The sequence below is a fragment of the Mirounga leonina genome, unplaced genomic scaffold (genome assembly GCF_011800145.1).
Source record: "Mirounga leonina isolate KUSES-001 unplaced genomic scaffold, KU_Mleo_1.0 Mir_101664, whole genome shotgun sequence".
In the NCBI taxonomy this organism is placed as follows: Eukaryota; Metazoa; Chordata; class Mammalia; order Carnivora; family Phocidae; genus Mirounga; species Mirounga leonina.
Window position 1 is genome coordinate 29,865,634 of NW_023270175.1, and position 22,061 is coordinate 29,887,694.

The following is a 22,061-nucleotide window of genomic DNA, read 5'->3' on the forward strand; positions in this document are numbered from 1 at the left end:
CAAAGCAGGAAAGAATGTCCAATGGAACAAAGACAGTCTCTTCAACAAATGGTGTTGGGAAAATTGGACAGCCACATGCAGAAGAATGAAACTGGACCATTTCCTTACACCACACACAAAAATAGACTCAATATGGATGAAAGACCTCAATGTGAGACAGGAGTCCATCAAAATCCTAAAGGAGAACACAGGCAGCAACCTCTTCGACCTCAGCCGAAGCAACCTCTTCCTAGAAACATTGCCAAAGGCAACGGAAGCAAGGGCAAAAATGAACTATTAGGACTTCATCAAGATAAGAAGCTTTTGCACAGCAAAAGAAACAAGTCAACAAAACCAGAAGACAACTGACAGAATGGGAGAAGATATTTACAAATGACATATCAGATAAAGGGCTAGTATCCAAAATCTATAAAGAACTTATCAAACTCAACACCCAAAGAGCAAAGAATCCAATCAAGAAATGGGCAGAAGACATGAACAGACATTTTTCCAAAGAAGACATCCAAATGGCCATCAGACACATGAAAAATTGCTCAACATCGCTCGGCATCAGGGAAATCCAAATCAAAACCTCCATGAGATACCACCTCACACCAGTCAGAATGGCTAAAATTAACAAGTCAGGAAATGACAGATGTTGGCGGGGATGTGGAGAAAGGGGAACCCTCCTACACTGTTGGTGGGAATGCAAGCTGGTGCAGCCACTCTGGACAACAGTATGGAGGTTCCTCAAAAAGTTGAAAATAGAGCTACCATATGACCCAGGAATTGCACTACTGGGTATTTCCCCCAAAGATACAAATGTAGGGATCCAAAGGGGTATGTGCACCCCAGTGTTTATAGCAGCATTGTCCACAATAGCCAAACTATGGAAAGAGCCAAGATGTCCTTTGGCAGATGAGTGGATAAAGAAGATGTCGTATATATATATAATGGATATTATGCAGCCATCAAAAGGAATGAAATCTTGACATTTGCAATGACGTGGATGGAACTGGAGGGTATTATGCTGAGCGAAATAAGTCAATCAGAGAAAGACATGTATCATATGACCTCCCTGATATGAGGAATTCTTAATCTCAGGAAACAAACGGAGGGTTGCTGGAGTGGTGGGGGGTGGGAGGGATGGGGTGATAGACATTGGGGAGGGTATGTGCTATGGTGAGCACTGTGAATTATGTAAGACCGATGAGTCACAGACCTGTACATCTGAAACAAATAATACATAATATGTTAAAAAAAAAAAAAAAGAAGAAGAAGATAGTAGGAAGGGAAAAATGAAGGGGGGGAATCGGAGGGGGAGAAGAACCATGAGATACTATGGACTCTGAGAAACAAACTGAGGGTTCTGGAGGGGAGGGGGGGGGATGGGTTAGCCAGGTGATGGGTATTGAAGAAGGAACATACTGAATGGAGTGCTGGGTGTTATATACAAACAAGGAATCATGGATCCGTACATCGAAAACTAAGGATGTAATGTATGGTGATTAATATAACATAATAAAAAAATATAATAAAAAAAAAAGCAGAGAACTCACTAGGACCTTACAAAATATTTCTGCTGCTTGTTTACACCACACACACACACACGAGAGATACTGACCCTCAGAGTTCTAGAGAGAAATATCATGGCACTCCTGTGATAAAGACAAAGGATTAATTCAACCATTGCCATGGGAAGTCCATAACCCTAATGGTACTGATTTGATTTGGTGTTCTCTAGAAGAAGAAACTTATAAATATGAGCAGGGTAGAGAAGAACCTCACTGAAGTATGCCCAGTAACCCCCACGACACACACACATGCACATAACCTGGAAAAGTTGCCTGGTAGAGCCAAGTGTTGGAGGGAAATGTGATAATTCATGTCTCTATTGAGACTTAAATATGGGTACATTACCTCAAAGGAGTTTTAGGTATGCCCAAAATATGAGGCAATGTATATGTGGTATATATTTATATATTATTCAGCCATGAGAAAGGAGGAAGTCCTGCCTTTTCTGACAACATGGATAGATCTTGATGGGGTATTATGCTAAGTGAAATAAACCAGACAGAGGACAAATAGGCATGGTATCACTTATATGTGGAATCTAAAAAAAAAAAAAAAAAAGTCAAACTCATAGAAACAGAGAGTAGAAAAGATTGCCAGGGGCTGAGGAGTGAAGGAAATAGGGAAAGTTTGGGAAAAAGGTACAAACTTTCAGTTATAAGACTAATAATGTTTGAGGACTAATGTAAAAAACAAAATCAAAAAACAAAAAATACCCTAAGCTGTCAAGATCCTCAAAAACAAGTAGTCTAAAAACTATCACAGCTAAGAGAAGCCTAAAAAGGCATGACATGTTAGCTAAGTTTAATGTGGTATCCTAGATGACAGAAAAAGGACATTGGGTAAAAACTAAGTGAATCTGAATAAGGTACAGACTTCAGTTAATAACAGTTTCGCTGGTGGTTCACTAAGTTTAACAAATGTATCATACTAACATAAGACATTAATAAATAAGAGAAATTGGGCATGGGGTATATGGATATTATTTTCACAATTTTTCTATATATCTAAAACTGTTGTAAAATTAAAAATTTATTAAGAAAATACACAATACTAGGTAGTGATGAGCGCTGGGAGATGACAGAATTAACCACTGAGTAGGAGTGGCCATGGGGAATGGGTTAGAATAATCACCTTCTCCCTGCCATGTGTACCACAGGAATTGAACCAGAGATGAGAATGAATAACAGGTCAGTTTGAGAGGGCTCTTTAAGGGGTGTTGAGAAAGCTCCCCCTTTCTCTAACCAGAGCATCTGAACTCCTCTGCTTGCATCCCCTCCTCCCATGGTTTTTCACGTGCGGTGCTTTGTGATGGCAAGGCACTCCAGGGCTACCATTGGCTGGAGGAATTTCCTACTGACCAATCAGAGTTAAAGGGTGTGGCTCCTCATTGTCCTGGCAGGCTATTTATAGAGGGGTCAGGAGCCCGGGAGTGGGCCACTGTTGCTACAACATGGCAGAGGTTAATGGGGAAGTGCCTGGGTCTAACTCAGATAGTGGTGAAGATATAGCTATCCCAAACCCAAAACAATTTCGAGCTATCACCGAGAGCAACAGGACCGCTTGTCAACTCGACGACAAAGAAAGCGAGAAGGTCAGATTACCCTACTCATGCACCTCCTCCTCTTCTTGGAGGTGGCCACCTGAGACCCCTATGCTGCCCTTATCTGGCACAAAACCCCTCCTTAGTCTGTATCCATTCTTTTAAAGTCCCCCTTCCCATCTATTTCCATCCTCTTCCCCAAAACCAGTGTCCTTATGGACTCACTTGGTTTTCCTATCAGGTGCAGAAGATACTCATGAAGGTTAAATTAGCCCTTCAACAAAATGCGGAAAAGCGTAAGAAGGGGAAAAAGTCAACGATACTAGTCCTTTACCACAGGCAGAGTAAAAAAAAGAATGAAAATCAGCCAAAGATGGATCAAGAAAGCCTGTCTCCCACCCCATGCAATGCCCTAGCCTACCAGGGGCCAGAGAACTTGAAGTAGCTATTACCTCTCCAGAAAAAGCCCTGGAGAGATGGCTGCTCATGTAGAGATCAAAAGATATGTGAATGGTCACCTGTGTGGAGACCAAATGAAGTACACGGGTGTTGATGAATAAAACACGAACAAATTGCAAAAAGGAGATGTGTGTCTCTCTGTTCTCTGATGATGAGAGGGGAAAGAAAGGGGCAAGTGCATGAGAAGGGAGGGAGGTGGAATCCTGCAAGTTTGGGGCCCAGACCAGCCACTCCATAGTTGGCTGGACATTGGGAATAAGGACTAGATGAGGACTAGGGATTGAAGATAAATTTCCTAACACTTTATCCCACTGGAGAGTAAGAAAAGAACTTGGTGTTTCTGTGTGTTTGGGGGGGCCCAGATAGGGAGAGGGGTGGTGTGTGGGTGGGGTAGCAGTGTGTAAAAATGAATCTAATCCCATATTTTATTTATTTATTATTTATTTTTTAATTTATTATTTATTTATTTTTTAATTTATTAGTTATTTATTTTTGAGAGAGAGTGTGAGTGGGGCAGGGGAGGGGCAGAGGGAGGGGGGAAGAGAAACTTAAGCAGACTCCACGCTGATCACCGAGCCTGATGTGGGGCTTGATCCCATGACCCTGAGATCATGACCTGAGCCAAAACCAAGAGTCAGAAGCTTAACCAACTAAGCCACCCAGGCATCCCTCCCTGATCCCATTTTTGATGTTTGACTATTGACAGTTTTTAAGCCTCATTCCTTCTTTCCCTTCTGGCCCACATCTGGGCAAGCTGATAAAAACAACCAGGGATTTAACTGAACATAATATAGAAACAAATAGATATGTGTAACCTTAACCATCAGAACTATTGCTTTGCCCAAATTCTCCATTGCCAAAGCATTCATTGCCCTGAAACATACTCTAGTGCACATGGACAGTCTGACCCAATGAGTTATAAAATTAAGTCTCTGGTACTTATCAATTTGAAAAAATATGACCCTATGGACCTTCCTCCCTAGTTAAAATAATACCTTCCACCCCAGATTTTTTTTAAAAGGTTCAATCTACATGAAAACAGGGACTTCAAAGATTGAAACCCATTATATAAGACCTATTTAGAGAAGGTGTGATTATCCCCACTGCTTCTGCATTTAACAGTCAAATTTGACTTTGTTCTTAAACCTGGAAAATATGAATGGTGTATCAGTGTGAATTTTCATGCCCTTAACGTCATGGTCCCACCCATTAGAACTCTGTATCTAATATTATTAAGATTACTGATTCCATCCAATAAGTAACTGATAAATACTTTGCAGTCACAGCAATGTATTTGGCTAACATGTTCTATTCAGTGCCTATTTCAGCAGTCTCTCAGCTATAGTTAACCTTCACCTTTAAAGGGTCGCAATATACCTTTACCTGGGTACTCGGTGGGGTAGCTCTCCCATTCCTGTCATCTCACATAATCTTTGCAGGGAATATCTTAACCACATCTAACTTTTTCCAGATGTACAGGTATGACATCACACTGATGACATCCTTTGAGGAGGTTCATATGGCATGCTTATTCAGGACATAAAAACATTTACAAAGGAACTCACAAAAGAGGAGGACCCATTACTCCCACACATAGTACAAGGCCCTACCACCTCAGTTAAGTTCTTGAAAATTATGTGGTAAGCTAAGGGCTGCTCCAGTTCTGACAGTGTGAATAAACAGCTTTTAGCCTTCTTGGTACCCACATTGTTAAAACAAGCCTAAAATCTTTTAGACATTTTTTTTTTTTATTCCGGAGGCAACATTACTCATAATACAAATTTTATTTAAGTCCATTTGTTTTGTTACTTGCAAATAGGCCCACCTCGAATGAGATACCCTGCAAAAAAGGTTCTAGAACCTGTCTAAATTGATTTGGAATAAGGCACTCCTGTTAGGCCCCCCAGAGACTCCTTTATTGTAGAGGCTTTAGTGACCTTCTGTCATACCTCTTAGAGTCCCTAGAACATCCATGATGTCAATTAGTTGCCGTGCACTTCTGATACAAAGAACTGCCCTCCTTGGCCCAATGCTATATACCGTTAGTATGGCATATACTGGACTTTCCTAGAAATACAGGCTTTCTCAGGTCCTGAACCTGTGACTCTCTATATCCAGCTGCCCATTATGACATAGATCATGAAAGCAGCACTCTGCAAGCTCAGCGTGGCTAGTAAGGCCTCCTTGCTACAGGATAGAGCCAAAACTGGGCTTTCTGCATAACCGACCTACAGGAGAGGGTACCTTCCCCTGTGCTCAATCCTTTGCCAGATGCCATAGTGCTAGAAGAGGTCACCTGTATCTTAGAACCTTTGAATACCTGGGGAGCCCCTTAGGATCAACAGAGTGAATGCCAAAGGGAATTCATTCAGTTAACTAATAATATTATCACTGTCATACTTATTGGAGCTTTCTTCAGAGCTGCTTCTTTTCATCCCTTAATCAGGATGTTTCTGATGAAGGACAGGACCCCAGGGTTAGCTCAATTGACCAAACTTTAGGCAATCAACTTAACACTGGATGTCTTGGCCAACAATTTGCTTCATCTGCACATTTCTACAGATCTTTGGGCCACTGCCAATGGTCTCACCATCTGGTCCGGCCAATGCAAACAATTCCTTACCCAAGGTTGACTCATGTGGGGTAAAGGACTCTTGGAATCTCTTGCCTCACAGATACCTAAAATATAAATTAAGGTCACATATTTCTCTACACATATTAAAGACACAATACAAGATCTCATCATGGCACTGCTTATCATCTTTGGAGTTCCACACATTGATAGTGACCAAGACATTCATTTCAGTTTTCAGAATACACAATGCTGGGCTCTTGAACAAAATATTCAATGGAACATTTACCTCTCCTACTGGTCTCAGGCTGCAGGTGCCATAATAGCTTACATAAATAAGTCTAAATTAAGTTAAATATACCATGAAATATTTTCATTATCAGTCAAACATGAGGAATGAATTGGAATAGACTGTGACTCATGGACAAACAAATATTGTATATATTTAAGGTGTACACTTTAATGTTTTGATATATATATAGTGAGATAATCACAACCATCTAATTATTCGTGTAGTTACTATTGTTTTTTTTTGTTTGTTTGTTTGTTTGTTTGACTCTATTTTTGATGTATAACTCGTGAGTAATAATCCTTTTTGTACCCTCTTGGTCTATGAGTGCCATCATCAGTCTTGAAATTCAAACCAAATTTTGATTTTGAGGGTATACACCCTACTTCTGTAAGGTGACAACAAGCTCATATACTCCACAGAAAATTAATGCTATAAATGGAGAGAGAGAAAGAGAGAGATTAGGCATGTGGGTATGGCACTTTAAGGATACCAATATTTCAGGAAACAAGTATGTCTTGCGTGCGTAGTATGTACCAGACACTGTTCTAGGTCCTGGGCTTACAGTGAAGAACATAAGGTCTATAGTTCCTGCTGCCAAGTAATTACATTTATATGGATGAAGAAGTAGTTAAGAGTGTTGGTGTGGGGCAGAGGACAGCTGCTTCAGCCAACAGTTGTGAGGAAATCTCTGAGGAGCTGATATTTGAATTGAGACCTGAATAATGAGATAGAGTGAGCTGTGTGAAGACTTCAAAGAAGAGCATTTTTGGTAGGAAGGACAGCAAGTAGCAATGCCATGAGGTAAGAACAAAAACAACGTGTTGAAGAATAGCAAAGAGGTGGGTGTGACTGGAGTACAGAGACAGGGGCAGAGTGAAGGTGGTGACTGAAACCAGAGAGTCTGGCAGAGAGGAGGCTGTACAGGGAACAGGGACTTGAAGGGTGAGGACTTGCAGTTTATTTTATGTGTGGTAGAGAGCTGCTGGATGGTTTGATACAGGCAAGCGATGCAGTCTGAGTTATGTTTAGGAAGTTCACTGGATGTTGTGGCTTGTGTAGCACCAGAGAGGTACCGGCCTGTTGCAACAGTACAGGGGTGAGATGATGATGGCTGGGACTAGGGTTGTGGTGGCGGGGCGTGGCGGGGGATGCAACTTGGTGTTGAGCAGAGCAATTTGGAGCATATGATTTGAAGTCCGACCTCCATTTACAGCTTCACCACCTAAAAGCTATTTGACCTCAGGTAAGTTTCTTAACCTCTCTAAGATTTAGTTTCCTTACCTTTGAAATGGAAATGTTATGTGTTTATGTCTTAGAGTCATTCTGGGATTGAATGAGGTAATTTATGTGAAACACCTGACACTGTATTAAACCCATAGTCAGCATTTGATAAAATGGCTTCTGTTATTATCATCAATAATATAAATAAATAAATAAGTGTTCCTTCTTGCTTCTCTCCCCCACCCCACTCCCCAAGAGCTAATGTGTCTTGTGTGAGCTGCTATTAACCTATGACTACTGACCCCTGTTTGACTTTCTTGAAGACACAAGTATTTGGGGGCATCTTCCTGTAACGGTGAGGCATTCTGGTACCTTTAGATACTTCACAGTAAATATCTATATATGGCTTGTGATTGATTTATATAATGAAGTGGCGGTAGTGGCTGATTTCTAACATTCCCTCTTTCTACCTAAAGAATCATTACTTAAATATCTATCCTCTTCTCTCCAACCTCCTTCCATAAGGTCCTAAATGAACAGCAACCCATATTTCTTTCCTAACTACAAACAACCTGCTGAGCTTAGTCAGGTTGCTTTGACAACTGCTTCTTTCCATTAAATGCAGCTTTGAGTTTTTCTTCCCTCAGAAAAATCTATTTGCATTTTTTGAAGAAGTTTCTCATTTTATTACTTGCTGATCAGAACTCTTCCAAACTCCCTTGTTCCCTTGATGGGTTTTTTTTTTTTTTTTCTCTTTTTGGTCTCTGATATTTCCCCATCTTTGTGCATTATCATCATTTAAGACTAAAATTCATAAGCTGTTTACTGCTTCCTCCACATCCTTGATGAAAATGAAATAGGACAGGATGTTTCCTTCTTTGAAGGGATTGCTTTCCCCTCCCCACCTTGGGCTGGTAAGTGATTAAAGCTTACTCATTCTTCAAGGCTAAGCTCAAATCGTGATTCCCCTCTGAAGCCTCTTTACCACCAGTGCCAGCAGAGTTAGTTGCTCTTGTTGTCCTATAAATACCTTAAAGCAATTGCTACATTGTATGAGAATTATTCATTTACATATTTATCTCCCCCCAATATACAATATACAACAGCAAGGAGTGTATTTCATCCATCTTTATAATCCCAACCACCCTAACACACTTAACACAATATCATGGTGGCTGCTCAATGCATTGATGAATGACTGAAGGAGTAAACAATCAAATCATTGTATACATACTGGATCATTTCCTTAATCTACTCTGTAATATTTGCTTTAGAAAATGTTAAACTTAGGGACGCCTGGGTGGCTCAGTCGGTTAAATGTCTGCCTTCAGCTCAGGTCATGATCCCAGGGTCCTGGGATCGAGTCCCGCATCGGGCTCCCTGCTCCGTGGGGAGCCTGCTTCTCCCTCTGCCTCTGCCTCTGCCTCTCTCTCTCTCTCTCTCTCTCATGAATAAATAAATAAAATCTTTAAAAAAAAAAAAAAGAAAATGTTAAACTTAAAATCATTTAAATTTTTTATTAAAAATTCAAAATATCAGGAACAAAGTTTAAAAAAAAAACCATAATCCTGAAAACTTAAAACACCCTGCAATAAGCACAATTTTGGCAACGATCTTTCTGTACATGGCTCTACACTGATTTAAACACTTACCTGTGCATTTACATAAGTAAAGTAACTTTATATATATTTATAATGCTGGGAAAATCTTTAACTCTATAGAATTTTTGCATTTCATTACCCTCTCCTTCACTGGATAACCAGTGTTAAAAGCTTTCTGTGCACCTTTCCATATCTTTCTCCATGTTCATACAATAATGTAACATATATACATAAACATACAAATGTATAGGGGCAGTATTTTATTCTTTACCACATCTTGTTTTTCCTCATTTAGAAACACTTCACAGAAATTTTTCCACATCATCTGGTATAGACGTTTTAAAGTAGATATGTAAAGTGTGATGGGTTTGAATGAAAGACAACTTATTAAACCATTCCTCTATGGAGGACATTCAAGTTGATTCCAGTTTTTTTGGCCACCACAAACAATATTACAATTACTCTGAATGTGTGTGTGTGTGTGTGTTTATAATATATTTTGTTTATATTCATCATTATACATTTGTGCTTTTATTTCCATGGAAAGGGGCCTCAGAAATGGAATTGCTAAGTTAAAGTTTATGTGAATTCTTAATTTTAATAGATGTTGCCAGGTTGAATTCCAAATGCCTTTACTACATCACATATCCCTCAGCAGATGTATGAGATAACATGTTAACTTCCACCACGCTCCAGCAATATGTGGTATTATATTTAATGGTCCTAAAGTGATATTCCTTTGTTATTTTAATTTCATATCTCTGTTAGTGAGGCTGAGTAAATTCACTTGTTCTTTGGCAAGGTGGCTTTCTTCCTCTGTGAATCCTTACACCTTTTAACCACTTTCAATTCAGGTGTTTGTCTTTTTTTAAATTAATGTGTAGGATATTTTTCAATTAGCAATAATTGTGCCTCAGATAAACCTCATTGGCTACGATACTGCCACTGTGCAAAGCTTGTGTAGGATATATATATATTTTTAAAGATTTTATTTATTTGACAGAGAGAGACACAGCGAGAGAGGGAACACAAGCAGGGGGAGTGGGAGGGAGAAGCAGGCTTCCCGCGGAGCAGGGAGCCCGATGCGGGGCTCGATCCCAGGACCCTGGAATCATGACCTGAGCCGAAGGCAGACGCTTAACGACTGAGCCACCCAGGCGCCCCGTGTAGGATATTTTTATATGTTGAATATAAACCCTTTATTTGTAATATCTACTACAAATATATTTTTCTCTATTATTTGTCTTTCGGTTTTCCCTTTGCTTTTGCCATATGATTATATTTTAAGTTTGAAGGGCTCAAATATTTCAAATCTTCCTCTATAGTGTCTAGGTTACCTAGCTTGAATAAAAAGTTTTCTTGACTCTTAGATTATACATAAGTTTTCAAATTATCTATATTAATTGTATTTATTTTTTATTAGTATCAGAGGTAGAGTTTAGTGATTCATCAGTTGCATATAACACCCAGTGCTCATCACAACAAGTGCCCTCCGTAATGCCCATCACCTTATTATCCCGTCCCCCTACCCACCTCCCCTCCAGCAACTCTCAGTTTGTTAATTTTATTTTAACATTTTCATCTTTAACCATGAAGAATTTTATTTATTTTGTGTGAGAGAGGAGCCCAAACTTTTTATCCTTTCTTTTTCTTAAGTTTTTATTCAAATTCCGGTTAATTAACATACAATGTTATATTAGTTTCAGGTGTACAATATAGTGATTCAGCATTTCCATACATCATCTTGTGCTCATCAGGACAAGTGCACTCCTTAATCCCCAGCACCTATTTCACCCATCCTCCCACCCACCTCCCCTCTGGTAACCACAGTGTGTTCTCTATAGAGTCTGTTTCTTGGTTTGCCTCTTTTCTCCCCCTTATGTTCATTTGTTTTGTTTCTTAAATTCCACATATGAATGACATCATGTGTTATTTGTCTTTTTTTGACTGACTTAGTTCACTTAAAGTAATACTTTCTAGCTCCATCCATATCATTGCAGATGGCAAGATTTCATTCTTTTATGGCCGAGTAATATTCCATCATATGTATATGCCACATTTTTTTTTTATCCATTCATCAACTGATGGACATGGGCTATTTCCATAATTTGGCTATTGTAGATACTGCTGCTATAAACATCAAGGTGCATGTATCCCTGTGAATTAGAGTTTTTGTGTTCTTAGGGTAAATACCTAGTAGTGCAATTGCTAGATAGATCACTGGGTAGTTTTATTTGTAACTTTTTGAGGAAACGCCATACTGTTTTCCAGAATGGCTGCATCAGTTTGTATTCCCACCAACACTGCAACAGGGTGCCCCTTTCTCTGCATCCTCGCCAACATTTGTTGTTCCTTGTGTTGTTGATTTTAGCCATTCTAACAGGTGTGAGGTGATATCTCATTGTAGTTCTGATTTGCATTTCCCTGATGATCAGGGATATTGAGCATCTTTTCATGTTTCTGTTGACCATCTGGATGTCTTCTTTGGAAAAATGTCTGTTCATGTCTTCTGCCCACTTTTAATTGGATTATTTGTTTTTGGGTGTTCAGTAGTATAAGTTCTTTATAGATTTTGGATACTAACCCTTTTTCAGATATGCCATTTGCAAATATCTTCTTTCATTCTGTAGGTTGCCTTTTAGTTTTATTGATTGTTTCCTTTGCTGTACAGAAGCTTTTTATTTTGAGGTTCCCAATAGTTTATTTTCGCTTTGTTTCCCATGCCTCAGGAAACATATCTAGAAAGAAGTTGCTTTTGAGAAGTTCTCTGTAGATCTTAAATACTAACCCTTTATATGATATGTCATTTGCAAATATCTTCTCCCATTCCGTGGGTTGCCTCTTAGTTTTGTTGACTGTTTCCTTTGCTGTGCAGAAGGTTTTTATCTTGATGAAGTCCCAGAAGTTCATTTTTGCTTTTGTTTCCCTTGCCTTTACAGACATATCTTGAAAGAAGTCACTATGGCCAATGTTGAAGAGGTTACTGCCTATGTTCTCCTCTAGGATTTTGTCTTACATTTAGGTCTTTCAACCATTTTGAGTTTATCTTTGTGTATGGTGTAAGAGAATGGTCCAGCTTCATTCCTCTGCATGTGGCTGTCCAATTTTTCCAGCAACATTTATTGAGGAGACTGTCTTTTTTCCATTGCATATTCTTTCCTGATTTGTCGAAGATTAGTTGACCATAAAAAAAAAAAAAAAGAAAGAAAAAGAAAAAAAAAAAAAAAAAATTGCTATGGCTGATGTCAAAGAAGTTACTGCCTGTATTCTCTTCTAGGATTTTTGTGGTGTCAGGTCTCACATTTAGGTTTTTAATCCATTTTGAATTTATTTTTGTGTATGGTGTAAGAAAGTGGCCCATTTTCATTTTTTACACGTTGCTGTCCAGTTTTCCCAACACCATTTATTGAAGAGACTCTTTTTCCCATTGATGTTCTTTCCTGTTTTGTCAGAGATAAATTGACCATATAATTGTGTGTTCATTTCTGGATTTTGATTGATCTATGTGTCTATTTTTGTGCCACTACCATACAGTTTTGATTAGTATAGCTTTGTAATGTAACTCGAAGGCCGGGGTTGTGATGCCTCCAGCTTTGTTTTTCATTTTCTATGTTTCTTTGGCTACTCAAGGTCTTTTGTGGTTCCATACAAATTTTAGGATTGTTTGTTCTAGATCTGTGAAAAATGCTGGTATTTTGATAGGGATTACATTAAACATGTAGATTGCTTTTGGTAGAATAGGCATTTTAACAGTATTTGTCTTTCCAATCCATGAGCATGGAATGTCTTCCCATTTTTGTGTCTTCAATTTCTTTCATTGGTGTATTATAGTTTTCATAGTACAGGTTTTTTGCCACTTTGGTTAAGTGTATTTCTAGGTATCTTATTTGGTGCAATTATAAATGGAATTGTTTAATTTCTCTTTCTGCTGCTTCATTATTGGTGTCTAGAAATACAACGGATTTCTGTACACTGATTTTGTATCCTGAGACTTGACTGAATTTGTTTATCACTTCTAGCAATTTTTTGGTGGATTTTCTATATAGGTTTTCTGTATAGAGTATCATGTCATCTGCAAATAGTGAAAGTTTTACTTGTTCCTTGCCAGTTTGGATGCCTTTTATTTCTTTTTCTTTTCTGATTGCTGTGGCTAGGACTTCCAGTACTATGTTAAATAAAAATGGTGAGAGTGGACATCCCTGTCTTGTTCCTGACCATAAAGGAAAAGCTCCCAGTTTTTCCCCATTTAGGATGACATGAGCTGTGGGGTTTTCATATATGGCCTTTATTATGTTGAGGTATGTTCCCTCTAAACCTACTTTATTGAGGGTTTTTATCACAAATGGATGTTGTACTTTGTCAAATGCTCTTTCTGTATCTATTGAAATGATCATATGGTTCTTATCCTTTCTTTTATTAATATGATGTATTGTGTTGATTGATTTGCAAATATTGAACCATGCTTGCAGTCCAGGAATAAATCCCACTTGATTGTGGTGAATATTTTTTTTAATGTATTGTTGGATTTGGTTTTCTAGTATTTTATTGAGAATTTTTGCATCTATGTTCATCAGGGATATTGACCTGCAGTTCTCTTTTTTAGTGGTGTCTTTATCTGGTTTTGGTATTGGGGTAATGCTAGCCTCATAGAATGAATCTGGAAATTTTCCTTCCTTTTCTATTTTTTGGAATAGTTTGAGAAGAATAGGTATTAACTCTTCTTTAAATGTCTAATAGAATTCCCCTGGGAAGGCATCTAGTCCTGAAATTTTGTTTGTTGGGAGTTTTTTGATTACTGATTCAATTCCCTTGCTGGTTATCAGTCTGTTCAAGTTTTCTATGTCTTCCTGTTTCAGTTTTGGTACTTTATATGTTTCTAGAAATTTATCCATTTCTTCTAGGTTTTCCAATTTGTTGGCATATTCTTTCTCATAATATTCTTTTGTTTGAATTTCTGTGGTGTTGTTTGTTATTTCTCCTCTTTCCTTTGTGATTTTATTTGGGTCCTTTCTCTTTTTGATAAGTCTGGCTTAGGGTTTTATCAATTTTATACTTTTTTCAAAGAACCAGCTCCTGGTCCATTGATCTGTTCTATTGTTTTTGTGGTTTCTATATCATTTATTTCTGATCTAATCTTTATTATTTCCCTCCTTCTGCTGGCTTTAGGCTTTGATTGTTGTCCTTTTTCTAGCTCTTATAGGTGTAAGGATAGGTTGTTTGAGATTTTTCTTGCTTCTTGAGGTAGTCCTGTATTGCTATATACTTCCCGCTTAGGACCACTTTTGCTGAATCCCAAAGGTTTTGGGCCACTGTGTGTGTGGTTTTTTTTTTAAAGATTGTATTTATTTATTTGACAGAGAGAGACACAGCGAGAGAGGGAACACAAGTAGGGGGAGTGGGAGAGGGAGAAGCAGGCCTCCCGCAGAGCAGAGAGCCCGATGTGGGGCTCGATCCCAGGACCCTGGGATCATGACCTGAGCCGAAGGCAGACGCTTAACGACTGAGCCACCCAGGCGCCCCCTGGGCCACTGTGTTTTCATTTTCATTTGCCTCTATGTACTTTTTTTTTTTTTTACTTTTTTGATTTCTTGGTTGACCCATTCATTGTTTAGTAACATGTTTTAACCTCTATGGATTTGTGACCTTTCCAGACTTTTTTTCTTGTGGTTGACTTCTAGTTTCATAGGATTGTGGTCAGAAAAGGTGCATGGTATGACTTCAATCTTTATATATTTGTTGAGGCCTGTTTTGTGACACAATATGTGATCTATTCTGGAGAACGTTTCATGTACACTTGAAAAGAATGCATATTCTGCTGTTTTAGTATGTAATGTTCTGAATATATCTCTTAAGTCCATCTGGTTGAGTGTGCCTTTGTTTCCTTGTTTATTTTCTGTTTAGATGATCTGTCCATTGATGTAAGTGGGTTGTTAAAGTCCCCTACTATTGTGGTATTATTATCAATGAGTCCTTTATGTTTGTTATTGTTTTATATATTTGGGTGCTCCAATTTTGGGTGCATAAATATTTACAATTGTTATATCTTCTTGTGGATAGACCCCTTTATTATTATATAGTGCCCTTCTTTGTCTCTTGTTACAGTGTTTGTTTGTCCAACATAAATATTTCTACTCCAGCTTTCTTTTGACATCCATTTACATGATAAATATTTCTCCATCCCCTTATTTTCAATATGCAGGTGTCTTTAGGTCTAAAATGAGTCTCTTTTAGGCAGTATATAGGTGGGTCTTTTTTTTTTTTTTTTTTAATCCATTATGACACCCTGTGTCTTTTGATTGGAGCATTATGTCCTTTTACATTCAAAGTATTGATAGATATGTATTTCCATTTTATTACTTGTTTTGTGGTTGTTTCTGGAGATTTTCTCTGACCCTTACTTGTCTTTCTTTCATGTTGTTCTTATTTTCCTTACTGCTGTATTTGAATTTCTTTCTCTTTATTCTTTGCATGTTTATTAGTGGTTTTTGATATATGGTTACCATTAGGTTTGTATATAACCTCTTCTGCAAATAGCAGTCTTTATTAAGTTGATGGTCATTCAAGTTTGAACCCATTCTTTTCCCTTGTCCTCCCCATGTTTTGGGCATGTGTAATTATATTTTATATCCTTTTTCTGTGTGAGTTCCTTGACTGATTTTTACATAAGTATTCATTTTTACTCTTTTTGTGTTTCCTGCCTTTACACTATAACTTTTGATTTCTCCTTTCCACTCAAAGAGTCCCCTTTAATATTTCTTGCAGGGCTGGTTTAGTGGTTATGAACTCCTTTAGTTTTTGTTTGTCTGGGAAACTTTTTATCTCTCCCTCTATTCTGAATGCTAGCCTTGCTGGATAGAGTATTCTTGGCTGCAGATTTTTTCTCATTCAGCACTTTAAATATATCATGCCACTCTCTTCTGGCTTGCCAAGTTTCTGTGGAGAGGTCTGCAGCTGGCCTTATGGGTTTTCCCTTGTAAATTAATGACATTTTACTTTGCTGCTTTTAAGATTTTGTTCTTTATCACTATATTTTGCAAATTTAATTACAATATGTCTTGGTGTTGGCCTGCTTTTGTTGATTTTGATGGGAGCTCTCCATACCTCCTGGATCCAGATGTCTGTTTCCTTCCCCAGATTAGGTAAGTTTTCAGCTATTATTTCTTCAAAAGAATTTTCTGCCCCTTTTTCTCTCCCTTCTTCTTCTGGAACTCCTCTAATATGAATGTTATTACGTTTGATGGAGTCACTGAGTTCCCTAAGTCTAATCTCATTTTGGGTAATTCTTTTTTCTCTATTTTTTAAAAGATTTTATTTATTTATTTGAGAGAGAGTGAGCACATGAGAGAGCGTGAGCGGGGGGGGGGGTAGAGGGAGAAACAGACTCCCCACTGAGCAGGGAGCCCGCCCACACGGGGCTCGATCCCAGGACCCTGAGATCATGACTCTAGCTGAAGGCAGATGCTTAACCGACAGAGCCACACAGGTGCCCCTCTTTTTTTTTTTTTCTATTTTGTTTAGCTTCATTGCTTTCCATTACTTTTCTTCTAGGCATTCATTCATTCTTCTGCTTCTTCCAGCCTGCTGTTCATTGTATCAAGAGTGTTTCTAGGGGTGCCTGGGTGGCTCAGTTGGTTGGGCAACTGCCTTTGGCTCAGGTCATGATCCTGGAGTCCCAGGATTGACTCCCACATCGGGATCCCTGCTCAGCAGGGAGTCTGCTTCTCCCTCTGACCCCCTCTCATGTGCTCTCTCTGTCTCATTCTCTCTCTCAAATAAATACATAAATAAATCTTTAAAAAAAAGAGTGTTTCTAATCTCATTTATTGCACTCTTCATCTCTGATTGGTTCTTTTTTAACTCTCTTATCTCTGTGGTAATGGTCACTCTGATGTTGTCTTTTCTCAAGCCCAGTGAGTATCCTTATGATTGTTGCTTTAAATTCTCCATCAGGCATGTTACTTATGTCTGTTTCACTTAGATCTCTGGCCATGGCCTTATCTTGTTCTTTCATTTGGGAGAAATTCCTCTGTCTTCATGCTTTGTCAACCTCTGCCTTCTTCTTTGTGTTAGAAAAGCCAGTCATGTCTCCTGTTCCTGAAAGTATTGGCCTTATGAAGAGGTCATGTAGTGCCCATAGCCTGGCACTTCAGGGAGTGTCTCAGGTGTGTGTTGCATGTGGTCTGCTATTGTGTTCTGGCTGCTCTACCCTTTAGGCCAGACATCTGCAGAGGCTCTCCTTGCTTGCTGTGAGCAGTGTTTGGTTCCTGGCCTGAATATAGTGAGTTTTAACAAGGTGTGTTCTGGTCTGCTTGTAAAATGAAACTTGTCACCACCTCCACTGGAACTGAGCCCTTGTAAAACTCTGGTTGGGAGACATGGTGTGGGCAGGGGTTTGTGCTAGTTTTCTGGGGAGGGGCCCACTGTTCTGGGACTGAGGCAAGCGTGACTGAGAAGGGCAGTTCCATCAGAGCACAGGGGAGGGGGGTGGTGCTTGGTGTTAGCAAGTTAGGCTGCCAGTGTCAGTGCTGCACTGCTTCTCATAGGTGGCTCTGTATTTATGCCGTGGGGTGGGGAAGGGAAATGGTGCTGGCCATCTCCTTTGTTCTTGGAGAGGTGTCTACATGAAAGCTGCCTCTCAGAGGCACGCTCCAAGAAGAGTGAATAATCTCCCCACTGTGTGCCCCAGGTGCTCTTCAGATGCTGTTTCCATGCTATATGCCCCTGACTTGTTTGCCTACCTTTTCTCTAGAAGCAGCTCAGTTTCCTCTGTGCTCTATCTGGGCCACACCTGCTGATCTTTAAAACACCAGGCCTTAAGCCCCACTGGTTTCAAGAACTCAGGAAATTCAGCCCCTCTCATTTTCCAAGCCAGTGGCTTTGGGGAAACATTCATGTCATGCATTCCCCTGTGTGCTCCTCTCTCCCCCTTCTCCACAACCATGACTCTCTCCCCTCCACAGCACCCAGGATCTGTTTCTAAACCATGTCCTCACTCTTAAATGTGGCCTCTGCTTTGCCTTTAGTTGTGGAATTTATTCTGTCAGTCTTCAGGTCTATTTCTGGGGGAATTTAGGATGATTTGATAGTTATCTAGTTGTGTTTGTGGGAGGAGGTGAGCATAGGGTCCTCCTACTCCATTGCCATCTTCCTCTATTTTATCCTTTCTAATAAATATAAATAGTAAATGTATGGTATATTACTAAGAAGAAAATAAAAATAGAGTAAAAAAAAAAAAAAAACCCACCTTAATTTGAATTCAAATCCAGCTCTGAAACTTACTAGCTGTTGCCCTGAGAAAGTCACTTAATTTATGTGAACTTACTTCCTCATTTGTAAAAAAGAGATAATGTCAACATAACAGAAGTTTTATGAGAATTAATTTAGATAATATGTATCAAACACAGGGACCAGCACGTAGAGGTCAACAAATGATAGCTATGATGGGTATTATTTACCTCTCCCTGAAATGTTTTTGCCTTAAGTACATTTAGAAATGCTGATAAGCCCAATTTAGTTGTGCATCATGACTCACTTTGATCTTATATCTTTGTTTTTTTTTCTTTTTCTTTTTTTTTAAAGATTTTAATTTATTTATTTATTTATTTGACAGAGAGATAGAGCACAAGTAGGCAGAGAGGCAGGCAGAGGGAGAGGGAGAAGCAGGCTCTCCACTGAGCAGGGAGCCTGACCTGGGGCTAGATCCCAGGACCCTGGGATCATGACCTGAGCTGAAGGCAGATGCTTAACCAACTGACCCACCCAGGTGCCCCTGATCTTATATCTTAACAGTCTTTTTACTCTACAGTATTTCTAAAGTTAAAAGAAATATACTATTTCAGGAAGTTGACCTCAAAGCTATTGTCAGCTAGATAGAGTGATACTGAGGTGAGCATTAGAGGACAGACTGAAGTGGCCTACATCCACTTCATACAGAAATACATTCTTTTGTAGAGTAAGATCTACTAGAAGTTGCTGTTTCTAGAAAATATGACAAAGATATTAATATGTTAACTTTGGGGGCAAACATGTTTGAGGCTCTGAATCTCCAGAGACTATTTGAGTGAAACACTTTGCTACATGGCCCAGAGAAGTTAACCCAAAGGACGCCAACTTGGGCTCCCCTCATGCCGCAAATTCCATCACTGACAGAATTGGAATTTGTAGTCAATGCTCCGTGCCCTTAGAGATCATTTCTTATTTTAAGGAAGGAGAAATAACTTCTGAATCAGTTATTTTATCTGACCAGCATTTACCATTGATCATACTCTGTGCCAGTATCTTTTCCTAAGGGATTTCCATATATCAATTCATTTAATCTACATTATAGCTTGAGACAAAGGTATTATTAATACTGTTTGATAGATGAGGAAATTGAGTTGTCAAGAAGTTAAATAACTTTTCCACAGTTGTACAGCTGACAAATGGCAGATTTGGAATTTGAACCTAAGCAGTATGGCTCCAGAGTCCATGTTCTTAATTACTACTCTCTGGTGGTTATTGTATAATACTCTCTTGAAAACTAAGCAGGCACCATAATCACCTTCTGTAGGCTAAATAGTTGAAGACAATATTTTAACTATTTCCTTACTTGTTCATTTAGACAATGAGTTTTAATAGTTTTTAAATTCTTTGAATATTTAAAAACAGCCACTGAAAATTGATAAAATAAATATAATATTCTTCTGGAATAAAAAATATACCAGACTAGGATATCCTAAGTCACTTGAATGAGATTGTGTTCTACCCAATTATGGTAGTAAAAGGTGATTTGCTACTAGAGAAGATAGATCTATCAGATATATCTAAGAATTCAGACAGACTTTAGTATATTTATTTTATATTAAAGTTGAATTTTCAAATCTGTGGTGAAACAATAGTTTGTTTAGTAAACTGTGGTGGGACAACTGGTTTTCTATATGATGGTAAACATTTGATAATAATCTCACAACATATATAAAACACATTCCAGGTGGATTAAATATCAAAACATTAAAATTAAAAACCATGGAAGTACTAGAAGAAGATCTAGAATATGAGTGTTACAACTTTTGACATTCCTGAGAATGACAAAAAACTCAGGAGCCATAAAGAAAAGGGCTAATAGGTTTATCTTCATTAAGCACACACACACACACACACACACACACACACACACACCCCTGTAGATTACAAAATACCATAAAGTTTAATAAATAAAGATAGATTATAAATTAGGAAAAATAAAAGTTTATTTTCAATAATATTTAATAGAATATATATTCTTTGGTTAGAATATATTTATATAATATAATAGAATATGTATATTTATATAATAGAGTATATATTTATATTTATATATTCATCTGCCTGGGCTGCCATAATACAATACCACAGACCAGGTGGCTTAAAAACAATTCATTTTCTCCCAATTCTGGAGCCTGGAAATCTGAGATCAGGGTGCCAGCATGGTTGAATTCAGGTGAGAAATTTCTTCCTAACTTGCAGATGGCCACCTTCTCACTGTGTCTCCACATGGCAGAGAAAGTGTGAGCTTTCTGGTGTCTCTTCTTATAACAACACTAATCCTAATGGATCATGGCCCTACCCTTATGACCACATTTAACCTTAACTATTCCTTTAGATGCCCTATCTCCAAACACAGTCACACTTGGAGTTAGGGCTACAACATATGAATTTTGGAGGGAAACAAACAGTCAATAATAAAACATATATATATATATATACATATATATGTGTGTGTGTGTGTGTGTATACATACTTCTACAAATCAAAATGAAACTAGAAACAAGCTACTGAATAATCAGACACAGGTTATAAATGGGTAATTCATGGGAAAAACATGCAGATGACTAGCAAACACATTAAAAAGTTACTTAATCTCGGGGTGCCCGGGTGGCTCAGTTGGTTAAGCGACTGCCTTTGGCTCAGGTCATGATCCTGGAGTCCCTGGATTGAGTCCCACATCGGGCTCCCTGCTCGGCAGGGAGTCTGCTTCTCCCTCTGACCCTCCCCCCCTCTCATGTGCTCTCTCTCTCAAATAAATAAATAAAATCTTAAAAAAAAGTTACTTAATCTCATTGGTGCCCTAGAAAATGCAAATTTTTCTCATTCATATTGACAAATATATAAATCATTCTTATACACACACAAAATGATATTAATAGTAAGTGATTCCCTTGGTTTGCTTGGTGCCAGATGCAAGGCTGAGCACTTTACCTGAATTATTTTATGTTATCAAACATGAAGCTATGCATCATTATCCCCATGCTGTGGATGGGGAACTTAAGACCCAGTGAGGTGAGGTCAGATGCTTCATTCAAGATCACATAGGTTACTAATTGTAAAGCTGAGCCAAACTTAGATCTAGATCACTCATTTCTGTATCACCTCATTAATGACAGTAACAGCACTCTTACTAGATAATATGTGTTTAATTTTGCAACAGCTTAATAATGTAGCTATTATATGATTATTATCTCCATTTTGCAGATGAGAAAATAGAGGCAGAGTAAATAACTATCAGTGGAGTTAGAATTCAAACCCTGGAAGACTGACTCTAAAGCCTCAGCCCTAGACTCTACACTATAATGCTAAAAAGATAACCCATGCTGCTTGGGAAGGTTTAGAGTCTGAAATAGAAGTTTGCCTTTGGCCCTAAAAAAAAAAAACATTTCAGGACACCTGGGTGGCTTAGTAGGTTAACTGTCCAACTCTTGATTTCAGCTCATATCATGATTTTGGGGTCCTGAGATTGAGCTCTGAGTTGGGCTCCACACTCAGCGAGGAGTCTGCTTGAGATTCTTTCCCTCTGCCCCTCACCTG

The 22,061-nt window shown here is 38.5% G+C and overlaps 1 pseudogene; it reads right to left on the reverse strand.

Moving 5' to 3' along the window:
• Nucleotides 1-10,108: 10,108 nt before the first annotated feature.
• Nucleotides 10,109-10,196, reverse strand: LOC118013619 (annotated as a pseudogene).
• Between the last annotated feature and the right edge of the window lie 11,865 nt (nucleotides 10,197-22,061).